Source organism: Hylobates moloch, unplaced genomic scaffold, assembly GCF_009828535.3.
Source record: "Hylobates moloch isolate HMO894 unplaced genomic scaffold, HMol_V3 SCAFFOLD_19, whole genome shotgun sequence".
NCBI classification, from domain to species: domain Eukaryota; kingdom Metazoa; phylum Chordata; class Mammalia; order Primates; family Hylobatidae; genus Hylobates; species Hylobates moloch.
The window spans coordinates 75,137,107-75,150,098 of NW_026652294.1; the positions used below are offsets into that span (position 1 = coordinate 75,137,107).

The following is a 12,992-nucleotide window of genomic DNA, read 5'->3' on the forward strand; positions in this document are numbered from 1 at the left end:
GAGAAATCTTTTTTAAAACTCAAGTTAAATCATGCCACTGCTCTGCTTAAAACTGAATAAATGAAATTTGACATGTTTACTATTTTTACAAAGCCCGTAATGTTGTGTCTTGCCCATTACACACTTGCTTGTACCACCCCTTCCTTTACAATTTCACTGTAGACACACTGATATACTGCCCATTCCTCAAATATAGGACCCTCTTTCTCCGGGGTGCTTTCTATTTGCGTTCCCTTTTGCCTGAAAAATTCTCCACCACCACCCCACACCACATTTCACATTGGTTGCTCATTTTCTTGCTTCAGAACTCAGTTTTTAAAGTTGCTACCTCAGAGGCATTCTCTGCCCATCCTATCTAAATAGGTTTCTCCCCACCCCAACACTCATCCTGTTACCTAAACTAGGCAAAGATGTTCTCTCTTCTGGCAGTCACAAAGGTGGGGTGTAGTTGTTAGCAACCACTGAAGTATGGCTTTTCCTCAAGGGGAAACTCAGAAAGATACTGGATTGTTCACTAAGAAAATTATCCACCCCCTTCACCTTACTTTGGTAAAAGCACCTAGTTTTAGAGCCCAGTGGTTATAACAGAACTCTAAATTAATTTTCTAAAGATAATTTATGTCACTAAGAACTTCTCAATTCCTTTTGATTCTCTAAAGACAAACATTTATATGCAACTGCATACAAATGCCAGGAATATTTTAGAATTGTAGCCATATAGAAATCAGCATGGATACAAGAACACTAATGTTAAGAAAAGGAGGAAGGGAGAAATTATATTTTTCATCAAGGTATCAACTATTTTTTTTAATTTAGTCTCTCCAAATGGCTTGCTGAGAAATACTATTTGGCAAGATATTTTTCAATCTGGCTTATGTTGCCTTTGTAATTTTACTATGCCCAGCATTTTAACATTTTTGAACATATTCCCAAAGATCTTTAATGATAGATGCATCTTTTAAAAACTCAGTCAATAAAGTACACATGTAGCAACAATGGACCACTAAAGGAATGCTGAAAATTGGATTAAGAAAATTCAGAGAATGAACAATGAAGAAATAAACCTAGCCATCATTACTAAGTGGGTAACGACAATCCCTTTGAAAAGATTTTACCAATTTTAATATGAAAGCATTTTTAAATGCAGCAGATGTGTATGTCTCTTTTCCCACTATTTAATATTTTCAAAAACAGAACCCATCCTGAGTGTCAGTTATAAAAGACAACATCAAGACCAAATAAGTAAGTGAATACAAGGTAGGCCAGTTCAGGAGTGATGTTTATGGACATGCATTATTATTATGGATAGCACTTGTTAGCATCTACCAACTAAACATTAATGATTTACGGTTTCTGGTTGTGAGTGATCAAGACTTTGACTCTAGATTCCTTTTACTGTCACCTCAGATCTGTTAATACTTTTGCTTTTAAAATAATGAAATTAGCTTCTCAGTGAACTTCAAAAGAGGAAGAGCTATTCTGCAGCAGATGCTCTCCTGCTAACTCAGAATCATTCATGGGAATTGTCAATTTGTTCTTCCAAAAATATCAAGTCAGATGAGAAGAAAGCAAATGTTTTTGCTATCAAGATATAGACATTTGGTCAGAGCAATAAAATAGGCTCAAATGCCGAAAAATAATAAAGAAAATGTGGAATGAGTAACTTCCAAAGTTATGGAAATAATTTGACTGTGTCTTACTACATGATAAAAATTGACAGGATTCCTTAAGTACCCACAGATGGAGGTACTATACTAACAACTCATTAGAGCAGAGTCATGATTAGAGTCCTTATTATAATCATGGTGTAGCCAGGAATTTTGTCTGTTTCAAAACAACTATATATGCATGTAAAATGTGTATACATGTGCAGTTAATTTTCTGATGATGATGATGATTAGTTTGCTTTAAGCCAATGCAGAGTCTCTTATAGCAAATGTTACATACCTAAAGAAGGGCTGAATAGGGCTTTAGGTGTAATCCATGAATAAAACTGCTTCTAATTTGTTCATGGTCAACGAGCCTATAGGTAAAGGGATAAAACCCACATTTTAAGCTTAATTAACATAATATATCAAATAGACATTCACAATTTTATTCTACCACAAATATCAATCCTCATTTTCTTTGGCTAAAAATGTGAATTAGTAAAATTTCAGAATGTATGGATAAAAACCACACAAAATACAGACTTAATTTTTCTTTAGATGCAACTTAATCCGCTAGAAAAGCATTATGATAAAATGGCTTAGATAGGATTGAAGAAGCTAGAAAGAAAAAATAAAAAAGTAATATTTCTGTAGTCTAATGCAGTGTGGTAAAATGGTGTGGACTTTTTGATCGGCAGACTGGGGTTTGAATCATGCTTCCTTACCTGTGTGACACTGAGTAAATTTCTTAATCAATCTAAGATTCAATTCCCTACTTTGTAAAAGTAGAATAATGAAACCTCACAGGGATGTGGTGAGAGTTAAATGAAGTAATGAATACAGAATGCTGGTGCAGTGTGGGAACATAGCAGACATTCAGGAAATGACATGTATTATTGAGTGACTTCTGCATGCCAGGTTTTTAGTTATCTCATTTTAAACCTTAGAAATTTGGTTCTCTTACTTTGCTGTATATTGGAGTCACCTAAAGAGACAAAAGTCATTCATGTCTAGTTCTTATGCCCAGACTCTGAATTGTGACCTGAACTTTGGGGTTCTTAAATAGCTCTCCAGGTGATTCTAATATGCAGCAAAGTTTAGGAACCACTGCCTTACAGCAATGCAGTGAGTTATGTATTAGCATACCCATTCCAGAGTTAAGAACACTGGACATGGATTTACTTAAGATCATAGGGTTAATGACAGAGATGGGGAGAATGGTCTTGATGTATCATTTGACAATAATAGTAGGTCACAAAATTTTTTTTTTAAGTTACAAAGTAGCATGAAGAATTCAATGCTAATTTTTATTTTCAAAGTTAATTATATGTATAAAAGACTTTAAATATGTTTACCAAATACATTTATCAAATAAATACACATACACACACATATATATATGTTTTGGGGGTAGAATTAGTATTAAGTTTTGTTTTAGTTTCTGCACTGTGATGATGTTTCTAAATGTTCAGCAAAAAAATGTTACTTTTTTAATAACAGAAAAGAGTGTATGTGTTATTTCTTTTAAAAATCAGAGAGGCCGGGTGCGGTGGCTCACGCTTGTAATCCCAGCACTCTGGGAGGCCCAGGCGGGCGGATCACGAGGTCAGGAGATCGAGACCACGGTGAAACCCCGTCTCTACTAAAAATACAAAAAAAAATATTAGCCGGGCGTGGTGGCGGGCGCCTGTAGTCCCAGCTACTCGGAGAGGCTGAGGCAGGAGAATGGCGTGAATCCCCGGGCGCAGAGCCTGCAGTGAGCCGAGATTGCGCCACTGCACTCCAGCCTGGGCGACAGAGCGAGACTCTGTCTCAAAAAAAAAAAAATAAAAGAAAAAAGAAAAAAAAAAATCAGAAAGCTGGAGAATAAAAAGGTTTATAAGTTCAAGAACGAACATCTTTAATTTAAAGGACCTGGAGAACATTCATTTGACAATATTCAAAAGGCAGAAGGATACATGACTCTGAAGCCTGGAATAGAAGTGTGGGCTGGATATGTAAGCTTCGTTTTGGAAGCACCTGTTATAGAGATTTAAAATTACTACAGGCCTTCCATCAATTGTAAGGTATCAAAGAGTTCTAAGACTTTCTTACTGATTTGGCATTAGGACTTGTATCCTTTTCTTTTTATTTCTTCTGCCAGCATCTTAGTGTAGTCCTGATTAGCTCATGACTACAACATTTCTGGAGCCTTTTAATTAGTTTCCTTTGTTTCAGTCTATCTTTATTTCAATCTATTCTGTATACCTCTTCAGTAATACTTATAAAGCTCCACTAAACCTTCTGCTTAAAAAGCAATAGCTTCTCATTATCTACTAAATCAAAGTTCAAATTTCTTAGGCAACCATTCAAGACTTTTCATGATCTGGCCCCTTCCTGTTGGTCTACCTTTTTCACCTGATCCTCCGGTCGAACATGATTATTTGCTCAAATACACCATTTATTTGTCTGCTTCAGTCCCTTTACACACATGCCTCTCCATGTGCTTTAAATATTACCCTATATCTGTACCTTTTCAAATTCTGACCATTCTCTGAAGGTCAGCCCAAATGCTAGGTTCTTCATAAAAGTCTCCTTTATGATGCTCACTGGAAGTCATCACAGCTCCAGGCAATTTTTTCACTCACGTGTGGCACTCACATGACATTTATTCCCTACCTGGAATGTGGCTTACCATTTACAAGTCACTTAACCATAGAAACTTATTTAATTCTCACTAAAAAAAAATTACCGTATAGGTAGATAAATGCATTTTTTAATTGAGAGAATGTGTGGTCTGAGATCATACAGTTAGTAAGTGGGATAGTCCAGATGTAACTCCATTCTTTTCAAGAAAGGAACAGAAATCCTAAGAAGGTGATCGTTTGTATTCTTTGAAATTGTGCTAAAATACACATAACATAAAATTTAACATCTTCACCATTTTAAGTGTACAGTACAGTGGCATTAATACACTCAAATTGTTGTGCAACCATCACCACCATCCATTTTCAGAACTTTTTTCATCTTGCAAAATTGAAAGTCTGTACCAATTAAAAAATAATTCCCTATTTCCACCTTCCTCTAGCTACTGACAACCACCATTCTACCTTCTGTTTCTATGAATTTGACTACTCTAGTTATCTCATACAAGTGGAATCACACAATATTTATCCTTTCATGACTGGCTTATTTCACTTAGCGTAGTATCTTCAAGGTTTATCCATGTTGTAGCATGTGTCAGAATTTCCTTCCTTTTTGAGGCTGGGTAGAATTCTAATATATATATATATATATATTCATTCATCTGTCAGTGGACCCTTGGGTTGCTCTCACATTTTAGCTACTGTAAATAATGCTATTATAAACATGGGTGTACAAATATCTGCTCAAGTTCTTGCTTTTAATTCTTTTGCATATATAGCCAGAAGTGGAATTGCTGGATCCTATGGTAATTCTATTTTTAATTTTTTGAGGAATTGCCAAACTGTTTCCATACTGGCTAGGCTGCACCATTTTATATTCCCACTAGCAGTGCACAAGGGTGGCAATTTCTCCATCCTTGCCAACACACCTTCTGTTTTGTTTGTTTGTTTGTTTGACAGTAGCCAACCTAAGGGGTGTAAAGTGGATGTTTTGCATTTTAAGGATTTAAAATAGGAGTTACAAACTCAAATATTCATAGAGGCCAAGGAGGTAACTGTAAACAAGTGAGACAAGCCCCATTAAGACGATCTGTGGCACTGGAAACTCAGTCTCAGGGTCTAGCAGGTAACAGGAATTGGCTGATACAATGGCCATTTGTAGAGCCCATGGAGTTATTACTCGGCTGTACCAGATTAGGGCTCTGGCAGATCTTCATAAAGATCTTTCATGCATTACATGACATCTTCTGATTTTTAAGGATTAAGTAATGGATTTGAATTTAGAGCCCACTGCAAGCCAATATTCTTTAGTCAACTAGATTTAGAAGAAAGGATGTGAATATAGGACTGTGGGTATAAATAGAAGCCTTCTCACATTTGCAGTGAGAATCTTACTCCTGGGCAAGACAGCAGAAATTCTGTGGTGGAACAGGTGCTGAAACCTAGCACCTGGAATATGGCTGATATGACAAATGAGAGCTGACGACTAAGAGCTCCAATCATTTGGGCTTCTGCTAAGCAGGATATAGAGGAGAGGCGTCATGCTGGGGGTTTCCCCTTTCTCAAACACTGATGACCATAACTTCATCCAGCTTCTATGCTTTAGATACTACTACTCGTTAAGGGTGCTAGGACCATTCTGCTGCAATTGTCCCTCTTCACAAGTCAGCATTGGGAGACATCACCAAGGCAAATGCTCTCTCAAGATACAGAGAAGCATATGAGACCACTAGAAATACATCAAGAAGAAGGTTGAGCTATGTGTGTTTATATGGGGCCCATGAGAATGTTCTCCAGTATTTGCTTTTGGGGATGAACTACATCCTGTTAGTTACATCCAGAACTGTGCAGAGCAGAGATAGGCAACCTTTTTCTGTAAAGGGCCAGATGGTAAATATCTCAGGCTCTGTGTTTCACTTATAGTCTATGTCACATATTCTTTGTTTTATTTTGTTTTTTATAACCTTTTAAAAATATAAAAATCTTTTTTAGCTCTTGAGCCATATAAAAGCAGGCCATGGGCCAACTCATGGCCTGTAGTTTGCCAGCCCAATATAGAGAAAAATCCCAGTAACATTGTGTATACCTCGCCTTTCCAATAGATTATTAAGAGCTATTCAGGAAATTAATGACTTTTTGCATCCACTGTGGTTTCTCGCATGTTGCCTTATGAATACATGGGAATGACAAATACTGGTAAGTAAATGGATTCACAACTAAGAAGGGAGTTTTCAAATATTTTAAGCCAGGAGGTGATATCCTGGATCAGTTCTAGGATATAACCTTCTTACAGTTTTCTTTAAACAGCAACTCAGTGTCAGCAACTCATCAGAGATAGAAGGACTCACCATTTGTGGCCTGACAGGATGAAGAGATATTAGAAAGGCAGATGGATGCCTTTCTGGATGAGAGGCAAAAGGCAACAGGAGCTGTTTTCTTTTTTTCTGTGTAAAGAAGCCAGAGTAGTTTTGTTAAGAATAGGTGAGAAGAAATGGTAATAACACTTACATTTCATGGAAAGAACGAAGATTATAAATATTAAAACCCTGTAATAACACCACAGATTTGAGATTTAATTTAATTTAATTTATTTATTTGAGACAGGATCTCACTTTGTCGCCCAGGTGGGAGTGCAGTGGCACGATCTCAGCTCACTGCAACCTTTGCCTCCCGGGATTAAGTGATTTTCGTGCCTCAGCCTCCCGAGTAGAGACTGTATTTTAAAATCCCAAATTCCAGGTGCAACCACTGGGCAATGTTGACTTAAATAAGAATAGAGTATATTGACAGCGAACACATAATATTGTCCTTACTTCCTTTGTGAAATGTCTACTTTAAAGAAGAATTTTATAATATTCTTAGGTTTCCAATATTAAACGTAGAGCTCCAGTAAGGATTTGAGGGCAGAATTTTATCTATGGGTTGGAAAAATTATGTTCACTTAATAAACTTTTTTTATTTGGCCTTATGCTTGCAGCGCCCACGCCACTCCCTGGGCACAATGTAATGGAGATAAGTTAACATTTCCAAGTCTCTAGGATACCAGTGTTTATACTGTCCTGATCAGGGTTTACTATGTGTTAGCAGAGTAGACAGCTCTGAGTGTGATATGAGGGGCCCCAAGTGATTGTCTAATCTAAAAATATTTCATTATTAGCACTCAAGTATGGTAATGGGACTATAAAAGAAATTATTCCTATGGGTTAAAGCACACAAGCTACCAGAGTATCCTGTTAAACTGTAACACCTGGAGAGAAATAATGGCATGTGAATTAACCCATTATCGGCCATTAAGAACCCAAGAGGGATCCATTTTTCAGGTTACTAACCATCCATTGGTCAGCAGAGGAGAACGCCCTCAAAGCAAAAGATTTGACAGGAGAAGAGTTATGGTGACCCAGCACGTACAGGGTCTGTAGGCCTGGATGGGGCTGAAATGGGAACTGTGGAAAGTGAAGGGAGGTATGAGTGAGGAAGGATGAAAAAATATGCTGAAAGAAATAAAGGCATACAAAATACACATGTACTTCCTTCTTAAAGCTGACAAGACTCAACCCTGGTGTCACTAATTGAGTCTCCTCAGGTATAGAATTCAATAAAGAGACCAACAACTTCAGAAATAGAAGTAAGTAGTTTCTCAATAGATCCTTAAGAGTTGTAAGTAGTATTGTAAGTATTGCACTATTCTAGATGTTATTAAGAGATGAGAGGGGAAAGCTAATATGACTTCAGTATATACTATGCACTCACCCATTATTTAGTTATCCCATTCAATCCTTACAACTACCCTGTAAAAGAGGCAGTAATTCTTATTACATATGTGAAAATTTAGAGTGAAATAGCCCATGTGACTTATAAAAAGTTACTTGGCATAAAGTTTAGAGCTTAATAATTCTTGTTATTAAGCGCTGTGCTGGAAGATTTACATGCATCTCTTATTTAATATCAAAGCAGTCCATTAAGTAGATAGTAGTAGTATCTTTATTTTATAGCTAAGTAATCAAATGCTTAGTCAGGTTAATTACTTTGTTTAAAATAAGTGAGGATGCTGCGATTGAAACACACACTGACCGTTCCCAACCCTTAATTGCAGGAGTACGTTGCTTTCCAGGTGAGAAGTCCCTGGCTTCTGTCCTTCAAGCAGTGCTTCCCATCTTACTATTCCACAAGACATTTTTATATAAAATATGTTATATAATATAACCCATATTGTGGAGCAAAAATATAACAAATTCTCTTAGATTGGAAAAAAAATTCCTCATCCTTTTCCTCTCTCCCCCCACTCCTCTTCCTTCTTCAATGATCTAAACTTCCTTTCGGGTATGGGCCCCCATTTCCAGCTATAGGCAGATACAAAGGGCTGGAAGGGAGATACCTAAGCATGCCATTTAGAAGGATCTCAGACCATTTCAGGTGTGTATCCATTTAAGCAAATTTCACATTCCTGTCATCAGGTCTGTTTCCCTCCTCTCTTCCTATTTCCAGGGATAAAGTCTACATTGAAAAGGGAAGCAATTGTGTCCTTGTGAGGGCGAGACAGGGCTTCAGGAGCCCACGTGGATATTTTGCCTGCCTTGTCTTTCAAGATGTCTGATTGATTTCTGTGAGGACGTTTGTCTGATTTGACAACAAGGTCCCAGACTGGCATCTCCTTTTTTTTTTTGAGATGGAGTCTTGCTCTGTTGCCCAGGTTGGAGTGCAGTGGTGCAATCTCGGCTCACTGTAACCTCTGCCTCCCAGGTTCAAGCGATTCTACTGCCTCAGCCTCCCAAGTAGCTGGGACTACAGTTGTGCGCCACCACGACCAGTTAATTTTTGTAGTTTTAGTAGAGACGAGGTTTTGCCATGTTGGCCTGGCTGGTCTTGAACTCCTGACCTCAGGTGATCCACCCGTCTCAGCCTCCCAAAGTGCTGGGATTACAGGTGTGAGCCACCGTACCCGGCCTTTATGTGGGTTCTTAAGTACTACTGTACATTTAGAAACCCCTGCAAATCCAACATTGGCTCCAGTGAAAATGTGAAGCAAACTTATGATGCTACTGCACCATTACTAACTGCCAGGAAGGCTTAGGGAAAGCACTTCATGTCACATGCTGTGTCTCTTGAAAAAGGCATATTTACCCTAATCAGTTGAAAACTTCTGTCAATATAAAATTCAAACTCAAAAGTAATAGCAATTACCTAAATCTGGAAGCAATCAAGATGTCTTTCAATAGGTAAATAAACAAAGCTGTAGTACATCCATACAATGAAATATTATTAATCATTAAAAAGAAATGTGCTATTGAGCCATGAAAAAAACATAAAGAAAGCTTAAATGCATATTGCTAAGTGAACGGAGACAACCGGAGAAGGTAACATGCTACAACTATATGACAACTATATGACATTCTGGAAAAGGAAAAAACTACGGAGACAGTGAAAAGATCAGTGGTTGGCAGGTTTTGGGAAAACGAACGCAGGGGTTTATAATGGTGGAACAATCATACACCGCATAATGTTTTCATCAATGACAGACCACATATAGCACCAAGGTGGTCCCATAATATTATAACGGAGCTGAAAAATTTCTATTGCCTAGTGACATCACAGCCATCCCAATGTTGTGGCACAACACATGACTCACATGTTTGTAGTGATGTGTTTGCAGGGATGCTGGTGTAAACACACCTACTACACTGCCAGTTGTGTAACGGTATAGCACATACAATTATGTATAGTACAAAATACACAATAATGATAATTATTATATTACTGATTTATGTATTTACGATACTATACTTTTTATTGCTTTTTTAGAGTGTACTCCTATTTACATATTTTTTAAAAGTTAACTGTAAAATGGCCTCAGGCAGGTTCTTCAGGCGATATCCCAGAAAAAGGCATTGTTATTACAGGAGATGACAGCTTCATGTGTGTTATTTCCTCCAAAGATCTTCCAGTGGGATAAGCTATGGAGGTGGAGGACAATTATATTAGTGATCCTGACCCTGTGTAGGCCTAGAGTAATGTTTGTGTTTGTGTTTTATTTTCATTTTTTACAAAAATGTTTAAAAAGTTAAAATAATTAAACATTACAAAAGTAGAAAAAGCTTGTAGAATAAGAATATAAAGATTTTGTATGGCTGTACAATGTATGTGTGTTTTAAGCTAAGTGTTATTATAAAAGAGCCAAAAAGTTTTTTAAAAATTACAAGGGTTTTGTTTTGTGTTGTTTTGTGAGACAGGGTCTCACTCTGTCACCCAGGCTGGAGTGCAGTGGAGTGATCATGGCTCCCTGCACCCTCGACCTTCCCAGGCTCAAGTGATCTTCCTGCCTCAGCCTCCCGAGTAGGTGGGATTACAGGTGCCTGCCACCACACGTGGCTAATTTTTGTAATTTTTGTAGAGACCAGGTGAGACCAGGTCTCGCCATGTTGCCCAGGCTGGTCTCGAACTCCTGGGCTCAAGTGATCCTCGTGGTTCAGCCTCCCAAAGTGCTGGAATTATAGGTATGAGTTACTGCACTCAACCAAAAGGTTTATAAACTAAAAGAATCACAGTAAGCTAATTTATTATTGAAGAAAAAATTAAATAAATTTAATGTAGCCTAAGTGTACAGGGTTGATAAAGTCTACAGTAGTGTACAGTAATATCCTAGACTTCCATATTCACTTATACTCTCTCACTGACTCACCCAGAGCAACTTCCAGTTCTGCACATTCTATTATTCTATTCATGGTGTGTGCCTTATTCAGGTGCACCATTTTTACCTTTTATACCATATTTTTGCTGTACCTTTTCTATGTTTAGATATGTTTAGAAACAGAAATACTTACCCTGTGTTGTAATTGCCTATGGTATTCAGTACAGTAACCTGCTGTACAGGTTTATAGCCTAGGAGCAATAGGCTATATAATATACCAGGTGTGCAGTAGGTTATATCAACTGGGTTTGTGTAAAGTGCTCTCTATGATGTTCACACAACTTGGAAATCTCCAAATGATGCATTTCTCAGAAAGTATTGACTCTTGACTGTACTCTGTATGATAATGTAATTATGGATACATGTTACAAAACACTTGTCAAAATCCATAGAATGTACAAAACAAAGAATGAACCTTAACGTAAACGATGGCTTCAGTTAATAATACTGTATCAATATTGGCTCATCAATTATAACAAATGTGCCACACTAATGCACAATATTAATAGTAGGGAAAGCTGGATTCCTGGGCAAGATGGCCAAATAGGAACAGCTCCGGTCTTCACCTCCCAGTGAGATCAATGCAGAAGGCAGGTGATTTCTGCATTTCTGGCTGAGGTACCCGGCTCATCCCACTGGGGCTGGTTAGACATGGGTACAGCCCACCGAGGGCGAGCTGAAGCAGGGTGGGATGTCGCCTCACCTGGGTAGCACAAGGGGTTGCAGAACTCCCTCCCCTAGCTAAGGGAAGCTGTGAAAGACTGTGCCATGAGGAACGGTGCCTTCTGACCCAGATACTACGCTTTTCCCACGGTCTTCACAACCAACAGACCAGGAGATTCCCTCGGTGGCTACAACACCAGGGCCCTGGGTTTCAAGCACAAAACCGGGCGGCCATTTGGGCAGACACTGAGCTAGCTGCAGGAGTTTTTTTTTCATACCCCAGTGGTGCTTGGAATGCCAGCAAGACAGATCCATTCATTCCCCTGGAAAGGGGGCTGAAGCCAGGGAGCCAAGTGATCCGATCCCACCCCCATGGAGCCCTTCAAGGTAAGATCCACTGGCTTGAAATTCTCGCTGCCAGCACAGCAGTCTGAAGTCAACCTGGGACGCTCAAGCTTGGTGTGGGGATGGGCGTCCGCCATTACTGAGGCTTGAGTAGGTGGTCTTCCCCTCATAGGGTAAACAAAACCACCTGGAAGTTTAGACTGGGCAGAACCCACCACAGCTCCCCAAAGCTGCTGTAGCCAGACTGCCTCTCTAGATTCCTCCTCTCTGGGCAGGGCATCTCTGAAAGAATTGCAGTAGCCCCAGTCAGGGGCTTATAGTTCAAACTCCCATCTCCCTGGGACAGAGCACGTGGGGGAAGGGGCAGCTGTGGGAGTAGCTTCAGCAGATTTAAACATTCCTGCCTGCTGGCTCTGAAGACAGCAGCAGATTTCCCAGCACAGCGCTCAAGCTCTACTAAGGGACAGACTGCCTCCTCAAGTGGTTCCCTGACCCCTGTGCCTCCTGACTGGGAGACACCTCCCAGCAGGGGTCTACAGACACCTTATACAGGAGAGCCCTGGCTGGCATCTTGTGGGTGCATCTCTGAAACAAAACTTCCAGAGGAAGGAACAGGCAACAATCTTTTCTATTCGGCAGCCTCTGCTGGTGATACCCAGGCAAACAGGGCCGGGAGTGGACCTACAGCAAAATCCAGCAGACATGCAGAAGAGGGGCCTGACTATTGGAAGGAAAACTAACAAACAGAAAGAAATAGCATCAATATCAACAAAAAGGACATCCACACAAAAACCCCATTGGAAGGTCACTAGCATCAAAGACCAAAGGTAGATAAACTCACAAAGATGAGGAAAAACCAGTGCAAAAAGCCTGAAAATTCCAAAAACCAGAATGCCTCTTCTCCTAGAAAGGATCACAACTCCTCGCCAGCAAGGGAACAAAACAGGATGGAGAATGAGTCTAATGAATTGACAGAAGTAGGCTTTAGAAGGTGGGTAATAACAAACTGCTCCAAGCTAAAGGAGC

At 39.1% G+C, this 12,992-nt stretch overlaps 1 long non-coding RNA gene across 1 annotated transcript in view; it reads right to left on the reverse strand.

Annotated features, from left to right (window-relative positions):
• The window catches only part of LOC131381996 (uncharacterized), a 132,939-nt gene extending 121,653 nt beyond the window's left edge, over positions 1 to 11,286 (reverse strand). The window contains exons 1-3 of the long non-coding RNA XR_009211124.1: positions 11,092 to 11,286; positions 6,622 to 6,717; positions 1,948 to 2,023 (exon numbers count right to left, since the gene is read on the reverse strand). This is a non-coding gene — a long non-coding RNA (uncharacterized LOC131381996). The remainder of the gene's footprint in view (positions 1 to 1,947; positions 2,024 to 6,621; positions 6,718 to 11,091) is intronic.
• Between the last annotated feature and the right edge of the window lie 1,706 nt (positions 11,287 to 12,992).